We start from the raw sequence: 10,319 nt of genomic DNA, 5'->3' as shown, positions 1-10,319 counted from the left end.
GTTATCTCATTTATCTCCACCACAATCTTAAAAGGCAGGCCTTACTATTACTGTATTATTATATTTTTATTGTTTTATAGATGAGCAAAGTGAGACTCCATGAAGTTAAACCACATATCCATGATTACACAGCTGGCAGGTGTCAGAGCCAGGATTTGAATCTAGGTCCCAACTGTGTCTACAGAACCTAAGTTTTTAAGAGCTATACTATTTATTACTCAGTAGCATTAAAAAAAAAAAACTCAACAAATTTGAGCCCTAGTCTTCAGTAAGTGTTTAGTGACTGAATGGAGCCTAGCTGAGAACTTTTTTTCTTTCTTTTTCCTTTAAGGAATACTAAAATGTTTGTAGCTCCCCCTGAAAATTCTGTGAGCATTGGTTGTTTATATTAAGATTCAGCTTAACCTGAATATTGGGCTCGTAAGACTCAGCCTGATCAGCTCTCAGAGCTGAGTTGATGTTTGCAGAGAGAAGCAGCACAAATGAGTATCACTTTCTAAGCACATCAACCATATTCTATTGGAATCGAGAACAAAGGCCACAAATTGCTGACTAGACCACAAACTACCAACGGTGTTTGGCCCTGGGACCCTCTGTTTGGACATGGGTTCTGGCTGTAACTCCAGGATCCAGCTTATCTCTCCAGAGTCTCTCATCCTGACATCTTTCTCCATTCCACTCCATCTCCATCTCCAGTCATCTGTCATCTCCTATATGCCCCACTCCAATGTTCTGCATTTCTTCTAGTGACCAGGGCTTGCTTCATTAATATCCCCCTACACCTTCAACCTCTTCATTAACTGTGCTCTTTACTTCTTGCCCTAGGTTCTCAAACTTCACTGTGCACCACTCTCATGTGGGAAACTTAAAAAGAGAGAGAGAGAGAGACATCAGAGCCCTACTCCCAGAGATTCATATTTAGTCTGGGGTAGATTCCAGCAACTTTAATTTTTAAAGATCCTTGCATATTTCCATTCAGCAGCTGGCATGGAGAAAATTTTAAACCCTACTATTCAATGAAGGTATCACTTCCTCAGATCGTCCTGATGGATGCTGACCATTCTTCCTCATTCCAAATCTTTAGGCCTGGGGGAGTGGAGAAGGGCAGAGTTTCCTCATTTTTATTTCAGATTGTCTAAGATCAGTACTTCTGCACTTGCCTACACACCCCTGTCTTTTGAGGTTACTGCCACTTTGTTCTCCTCGTCAAGTTCCCTAATCCACTGAGGACTTTGGCTCCCAGTATTCCTTCCTACACTCAATGCTGCCATCTCTCTGTGAAATGTGATATACAAATGGACACCTCTTTCACACCCTTTCCTTGTACCTCCTTGACCTCTCTCAACTCTAATGGACTTCATCTACCTTCCACTTCTTCAATCCACTCCCATGGCCACCATTAAACCAGTGGTTCTCAAACAGGGCTGCTCATCAGAAGAACATGTAGAGTTCCATAAAAATCCCAACATCCTGGGCCTACCCAGAACCTACTATATCAGGATCTCTGAGGGTGAGACATGGGAAAGGATTTTTTAAGCGCCATAGATGATGTGCAGACAGAGTGGAAAACCACAGCTACCCTAGGACTTTTCATTATCCAGAACGACCTTTTCTCTGAAATAGTCTCTGAAATAGCCCTGTTACCTCATTCTCTGAGCCCAGCCCCCCATCCCGCTAGTTCTCTCACTCTTTCAAGTCCTTAATTCCTATTTTATTTGTTCTTTGATTTTAACAACACCTCCAATCCCTGGATCCCTCCATTTTTAGCCAATTTCTCATCTTCCGCCTGGCCTAGACTGCATGGTTCATCATTCAAACTGCTCTTAAGCCACTGCCCTGGAAACTATGCTCCTTTGGCCTCCTCTTGCAATTCTCCTACCTAACCCTTATCCTGACAGAATCCAACCATCCATGAAAACTCCACTTCCATGCTGAGGCTGCTGAAAGTTTTGGGGGGAAAATTCACAGAGCCATGCAGATGGGTGCTGACTATACAGGTCATGGACATCAATGGGTCATCAGTGGTGCTGGGTAATAATCTTCTTGCTCCTTGCCAACTTCATTTCCCACCTCTCTTACTGAATATTCTAGAATTTCACCACTTTGCTCAACCTGCTGCTTCTTCCTCTCCTCCCTTACTTTTAGTCAGAAATCCCTTCTACTTCACTGAGAAAAATGAAGGCCATCAGTTTGGAACTCCTTTGATTCCACTTTCTCTTCCACTCTTATGAATTTGTCTCCATCAGTAACATCTTCCCCCTTCACATCACATCTTATTGGAAACAGTGTCTGTCCTCCCACCTAAAGTTTATCCCTTCACTGATTGTCTAGATCCCTGTCCCTGTAAATTCTCCAAAGGAGTCTCACTCCATCAATTACCTCCTATTTCTTCTTGTATCTCCAATCTCTCCCTCTCTATGGACACTTCCTATTTGGCTTAAAAAAACATGCTGAGTTCTCTTTTTTCCTTAAAAATTCAAACTCTCTGCTACCTCTCATCCTTCTTTAGCTGCTAGAGTCTCTCAACCTTTCCTTCTGTAGCTTAAACTTCTTGAGAAGGCAATCTAGGCTTCCTTAACCCTCACTCTTCAAACCACTGCAATGAGTCTCTGAGGTCACCAATTGATCTCCTTTAATATGGCCTTTTTTCAGTCCTCAGAACCCTTGACCTCTCAAATGTCAAAGCTGACATTGCTGAGTCATGAAAGTCCTGACCTCATGAAACTAACTCCTCCCCACCTTCTTTCACATACTTCTTTCCTGGAGTCTATTCCTCCCATTTCTAGGTCTTCTGTAGACTCTCTAGTCTTCCCTGGGAGCTGTCCTAGGTCCTCATCTCTTCTCATCAACACAACTCTCTTTTAGGTCACCTCATCTACTTGTATGGTTTCAATTACTATCTACCTTCGTGATCTCCGGCCCTGACCTCTCTGCTGTACCCTGACCCCATGGAGTTAATTGCCCACTGAATACCTCTATTTGGATGCCTCACAAGCTCCTCACTCTAAATATTTTCAAAAGAAAACTAATTCTCTACTGCCTTTCCCTATCTAAAATAAGAAACTACAGTCCTCTTGTGTTCCCTACCTCACCTTCCTCTAGCTTCTCCTGTCACCATCCGATTTGTTGCTTAGTTCTACTAATTCTTCCTCCTAAATATTCCCTCTGCATTTTCTCTCCTAGTCTTACTAATACTAGTCCTTAGGCTAGGTCCTTTCTCACTTGCATGACTCCAACGGCCTGACTCGCCCTCTTTCATCCTCCCCTACCCCGCCCACAGCCATTCTTCTCCTTTGGCTAGAGTGGTATTTTGAAACACAAATCTGATATTATTCCCCAGCTTCAACATTTCCTCCTTGCCTCCAGAATCATATTCAAAGCCCTTAGCATGGCATATATAAGCCCTCCAGAAACCTATCCCCAATTACTGCCACAGCTCTGTCTCCCACTTCTCTCCCACTCATGCTCGATGCACTCATGCTCTGCTGAACTACTTGTAGTTACAGTCAGAGAACCTCAACCAGTAGTGTGTCATGCCTGCTGCCCTCATAATGCTGCTCCTTCTATATGGGATGCCACCCAACTCTTACATAGCTGGCTCTATTCCTTCTTTAAGACTCACCTCAGTTCAGTGGTCACATCCTCCAGGAAGCCTTCCCTAACTGCCCCTCCCCTCAATCTTGAATAGATGCCTTCAGTGCCCCCTTCTCTATTGTACTTAGCACGCTAAACTCTGCTCATTGACTAACTTGTCTGTGTCCCTTACTAGGCCATCAATCAGTTCCTAAAAGGCAGGAACTGGGACTTATTCACCTCTGTACCCCAACATCTATCTAGCACAGTACCTGATTCAATAAATATTGAATGAATAAGCAAATGAACAAATGAATGGATGAATGAATGACCTGCATTATGTGAAATGAGACCTAATACATGGAGACAGGGCATGCCTATTTGCCATTATGTGTTCATGGATGAGGAGACATTGATCCAGTTTCCCCAAGAAGGCTAGGATATGTTTGCGAGTAGTTGCTATATTTGCAGTTGGTGGTGATGGTGTTGTTGCTGTTTTGTTTCCCCAACACTGAGGATGAATCTGTACTCACTCGGGCACACCTCTTGTCAGGTGCCACTTTGGGGCCACGACCATATATTGGCAACACAGTTGTGCAGGGTTTAAGGTACAGCAAAGCAATCAATTCTCCCCTGGATGAAATCCCAGGGTGGTGCTATGCTTGCCTTCTGAAAGCATTTTAGAAAACTGTCACCTGAGTCTTCCTTGTTGTACGAGTTCCACTTGTCGTCTTCCCTAAAATTCCTGGAAGATTGGTTGGGCCTTCTCATTGGATGTCATATGGTCACGTCCAGAATTATTTTTTAGAACACTGTCTAGCTCCTTGAAAACAGAGCATGCAGGAAAAGAAAAGGAATAACAGAGGACAAACATAGAGAAATGCTTTCCTACATAAATTTAGCCTAAAAGCATAGAACAATAATCATTTTTTAAAAAAAGCAATGGAAAGCACACAAAGTTACAGTATATGGCATAATAAAAAACGACATTGAAAGCCACATTAATACAGAAAGCTAAAACCAAAATATTACATAAAACATATTTTTAAATGCAGAAATAATTTTTTTCCAAAGAAAAAAACCCACACAGGCTAGCTAGTTCTAAGCAGCAAGCATTTCACAACCCTGGCTCTGAGGAACAACTCTCTCTTGCTACTGTTCCAGCTTCCTTTCCTTTGAATCAGTCAGTGGATCAGTTAACCAGCACACGTGGAATTGTGGATCAGTGTAGTGACAGATTGTGCTGAGTGACTCATTAGGAATCAAAGTAACAGTCTAAACTTGCGATCTAACTGGAGAAATAAGCTGCGCAAACAAGAAATAGCAACTGATACTACCAGACCAAAGAAAATTTGGTGCTAAATGGGGAAGAATAGAGTATAAATGCTGTAGCATGTCAAAAGAAAAGAAGATCAGAGAAATTCGCGGTGGATGGCGAGGGCTTACTGGAGGAGGGAGGACTTGAGAAATGGGTCTTAAAGGATGGAGAGGCAGGGAAGGAAAGGCAGCTCAAGGAGGAAGGAAAGGAGAGGCAAAGCTTGGAAGTAGGAACATATATAGCATATTGACGAGTCAGGGAGAAGACAGAGGAGTAAATAGATAGGGTATAGTCTTGGAAATCAGGAAGTAAGAAAGATGGAATTAGAGGTCGCTTTTGAGCAGGGAGGGTTATATGATAGAAAAGGTGTTTTCTGCAAGACAAACCAGGCAGCTTTGTGCTGCGAGGTACACATGGCATGGCGGGGTCAGGCTTCAAGATGGTTGCTATTCCACACAGGCTGAGGAAGAACATGAATGGTGGGGGTGGAATGGGGGGAACCTATCTGCCACTGCATCTGTTGCTTCCCAGATCACCTACTGGGCATTTCCTGTATATACTGTACATGTGTCTGATTTCTGCCCCTAGATTGAACATTTTTACCTGAGGACATGGAACCTTGCCTTATATGGAGTATCCCTCCACAATACTCAGCGCAGAGCGAGGCACATAAAAAGCAGGCACAAACCTTTTCTGAGTAAAGTATAGAAGTGAACTACAGAACATGTTCCAGGTAAGCCTATATGAACATCCAATTCTGTTACAGCTCATTCTTAAACTGAGCTAGTTAATAAACCAGATCTGTGCTCAAAGCCAGCATGCCACTCAGATTAATGCATTGGCTGGTTGCACATAAGTCTCTATCCTGTGATCTTCCATGAAGTCCTTTGAGATAAAGAAGGTCTAAAAAGTATTTTGCTAGGAGGTTCATGTTGGAGTTGCTGGGGTTGGAGCCCTGCTGGGAGGGTCCCTTGTCCCACAACCCCTAGCTTGACACAAGAAGCCCCCCTCCCTCTCCCCTCTTTGTCCCGTTCCCCCGGCCCAGGTGCAAATCTGTACTCAGTGTTACATGTTCCTGAAGCCAAAAGAACTTGTGCAGAGATAGAGGTCACTTCTGGCAGGGGCAGTAGGGTGCTAGGTTACAAACCCATCATACTAAAACGCTTGCTTTTCACTTCAGTATCCCTGGGCTTCGCTCTGGGAATGCCATGTTGAAAAGATATATAAGTATTTTTAAAGGGCCATCCATCTCCTATGGGTGACAACCTTTACTTTTCCCAACAGACGATCCTTAGTGATTTAGTCACTCTTTAGCTGGGGGGTAGGTGTTTTCAGTGGTTCAATAATAATGAGGAAAAGGGCCCAAATTGTTAAATACTGGATTATGGGTGAATCTAAAGGGAAGGAGGAGAGGTGACTCTTGTGTTCTATTTTAATATAGTTATTTAATATTTTAATTGTAAAAGCATTAGATATTATTTTTGTAAGAGAAGAATATTTAAAGGCTGAAAAAACAACACATGAATCGGGGGAAATAATTAACAATTTTTTTTTAACAAAGGCTGTTACTTTCTGCTAGCCAGTTAGGCCTTCAGGAGGAGCGACTTATAAAAATAAAGCTATGACTACTGTTGTAATTGCTGACTGAGAAAATGGGTTAGATTCACCTAGGTTTCACTTACTTTCATTAAAAACTCCATGTTTGTGTTTTCCATTGGCCAAAACCTATCCGCAAAGCAAGTTAGGTGACCCTCATTTTACGGCAAGCAGTATATGATTCAACCACCACTGGACTAGGAGTCGGGGATAGAAATTCTAGGCCAGCCTCACTTTGTAATTAGTAGTGGGGCAAGTTTGTGGAAGTCAGTTAACCTCTCTAACCCTCTGCCTTCCTCTATAAAATGGATAATCTTTGCCTCCATCATAGGGGGTTTGAAGGATGTAATTGATATGAAAGTACATTGAACACTGTAATCCCCCAACTGCCATCCGAAATACATCATCTCCTTAGGAATAGACTTATTAACAGTGTAACTGCTTGCTGGAGAACTAAGTAATCTGTTGCTTCTTAAACCCAGCACTTGTATCCTATGAGTGATACCCTTGCAAATATAACTACCAAGAAAGAGGATTAAACTGGGCTATCGAACATTCACTGCTCTTATATCTTTCATTTTATTAGCAAAGTCCAGAAGTATATAGTTGGGAAGGCCCATGGTAGAAGGTTCATTCTCCTGTTTTCAGGTAGAATCTGCTAAAGCCATGAGACTCCCTCAATAAAGAACCTAGAAAATTTCACCCTTGGTAATTTGTAATATTTAATCAGCACATTTGGAATTTATGGCTAGTCACGTTCCCTCTGGTGAAATGGTAAGCCCATTTCCTCCTGTCAGGTCTTCAGTGGCTATGGAAAATAATATGTGCTCTTCATAAATCAGTAGCCTTTAATGTACAGATAAAAAACTCAAAGTGGTCCCTGATTTCTGCAAGGGCAGCTATAAATGCAATTCATGGGTTGAGTGTTCTATGAGGATGATGGGACAATAAAGAAATGATGGTCCCTTGTGAGCCCTTCTAGTGACCCCCACTCACACACCCACAAACAGCCATCACCTTCAGCAGTATCATCTTCAAAAACCTTCAGCCACAGTGATCATTCTGACAAATCATTAGGAAGTTGACTCTTACTCATCTTCTTCCAGGCAACACACACTGGTTCCACTCTCATTTACACCCAATTCACGCGTCCAACAATTTCAATGGAAAATGTTTGAAAACAAAAAGCAAATATGAGGCAATGTCCTAAACCAGACACTTCTGACGATGTGGATAATTATACAGGGCACAAATAAATTTGAGAGGGGGAAAAGGCCTCATTTGTTTTAAGGATGAAAGCAACTTCACATCCCTTAGCTAGTGTCAATTTTCCTTTCCTTGCAACACTTCATTTTAATGTGTAATATATCTCTCTTCTGTCTTCCTCTCTTCTCATACATCCCCTGTATCTTCTTCATCTCCTAATCTCCCTCTCATATATTACTTTCTCTCTCGATTTATTTCCCCCTGTTGCTTCTTTCATCTGTTTATCTCCCAATTCCATATTCCATATTTCTCTTGTATTTGTCTGCTGGGTCTAGTGGGTCACCATATTTGTGCCCAGTTTCCCTGTTTATCAGCCTTGAAGTAGAAATATAGGCCCTAGTAAGTAGAATGCATCCTTATCCCCCCTTCTTCCCATTTCAAACACAGAGGACTCCTAGGAGAAAAGAGGAGGTTCTTTCCTTTGTTGCCAAAGGGCAGGGCAGTGATCTCCAAAGAGCACTCTTTGCTGAGCTGTACAGCCTACATTTGAAGAACCAAGAGGAATGTACACACCATTCAGGATGTAGCAGTCTCTGACATCTGGCTTTCTACTAACAAAACCCTCAGTTGAGACTCCTACTCATTATGAGTGCAATGAAAATAACCTTGAGCTACTGCAAGATCCCAAAGGGTCTTCAGCATCACTGAAGAAAGACTGCATACTGTTCAGTCTACTTACCACACTAAGTATTTTTTATTGTGCATTAATTAGAAGAAAGTTAATGTGTATTGACCAAAATATTGGATTAACAAGACCATAAAGGATGACTGAGTCTTCTTTAATATAATTGTTGCACAGTAAGGCTTCCTGCTATGTAGTGTGTATAGAAGATAACATACTCTCGGAATTAGAACAATTATATATATATAATATATATATATAGAACAATTATATATATATATATATATATATGCAATACAATAACAAAATTATATGACATTATTAAGACCTTTTTCACACAGATGAACACACTCACATAGAGCCTCAACTTTCTAAAGTAAGTAATGTGCAGGCTAGTAAAGTACACCCATCTAACCCGCCAAATGAGAATCTAACCCACCCAACACCCAAATCAAATATTAGCACATCCCTATTGTCAAGAATATTTTTTCACCATCATTTCCCCCCCCCCAAAAAAAACATGAAAAAAAGTTTTCTTTCCCTTTGAGTGGCAATAGATAAGTCCCCTTTTCTGAAATTCAGATATGTTTCAAAGCTCACTAACATCCTTTTAAGGAAAAGTGAAAGCCACTGCTGGCTTCTGGATGCTAGGAACATAGTTTACTACATATCCCTTTGTCTCATTGCTAATGTACAAGTATAGCGATTGGCGCCCCAGAGACCTGGGAGATTTCTGGCTTCTATTGTTTGCTATGTGACCCTGGGCTGTCTACTTAAACGCTTTGTGCTTAAATTGCCTCATCTGTAAAAAGGGGATAATACAGAGTAGTTGTAAGGATTGAAAGACTCAATACATGAAAAGTACCTGTCACACAGCTTGGCACGTAGGAACTAATTAGTAAACGACAGATCACTTCCTATGCATCTTGATTTGACTGATCCAACTATCGCCTTGTACTCCTCCAGGAAGAGGGACCTTCACTTCCATTTCCAGGCTCACCAGCTCCCAAATCTCTGTACATTTTCCACAAACAAAATGCACATGAACTGTGCTCTCTGAAGACACGACCCTTCACACAGCATCACGTGTCCCCTGAAACACACCTAATGCTCTAATGCAGCACAAGACACAAGATGCAGAAGCACACTTCAGAAGACACAGACGTCACACAGAACACATCACCGCCAAGTGCAGCCTCACCTGCTTCTTTCCCACATGTGCTTCTAAGCTTCAGGTCCTTAACCTTGATTATTTTTAGAGGTACCACGCCATTTCCACAGTCCTGGCTGATTTGTCTGCCTCATTGCCTTTGCCTTATTGTTTTATTTATTCAAGTATTTTTTCATGTATTTATTTCTTCATCCATGTATTCATTTTCTACCTTGCTCCAAAATGTATATAAGGCAGCTCCCAAGAATACACAAAATATGATATGACAGCAGCAGAAATTCGAAGTAGATAAAGTGAAAGGGAAAACAAAACAAAACAAAACAAAGATAGGCACACAAAATGGAGTGGAGCCTGGAAGAAAGCTCATACAAAGTGTGTACACACCACAGAGTCCCACTACAAGTGCTATGCGTGGGCCAAACGCGTGGCGCCAAGCTTTCTAATAGCCAACAAAAGAGAAACCTGATCAGTCTCACACGTCACAGGGTCCATAAAACAAAATCAAACCATGTGTTCAGAATGTCCTCTTCCTGGCCTAAATTCTGGAAACTTTTATATGGTGAAGCATCATAAGACAGTGGCAAGTTGTCCCTCTGACTTTGCTCTAACACCAAGATTCAGTTCCCAGAACCGCTTCCAACAAAGACAGATCTTCAATCTGGAAATTACGTTTACTACTTCTTTCTCTTCTACCTATCTCTTGAAGTTCCATTTGGTCAATGAAATGTGGCTATTAAAGAGACCCCTTAAAACAAAAAAAAAACTCTGCTGTC

The sequence above is a fragment of the Camelus ferus genome, chromosome X (assembly GCF_009834535.1).
Source record: "Camelus ferus isolate YT-003-E chromosome X, BCGSAC_Cfer_1.0, whole genome shotgun sequence".
NCBI classification, from domain to species: Eukaryota; Metazoa; Chordata; class Mammalia; order Artiodactyla; family Camelidae; genus Camelus; species Camelus ferus.
The sequence above is the reverse complement of the archived record's forward strand: the minus strand, read 5'-3'. Positions refer to the sequence as shown.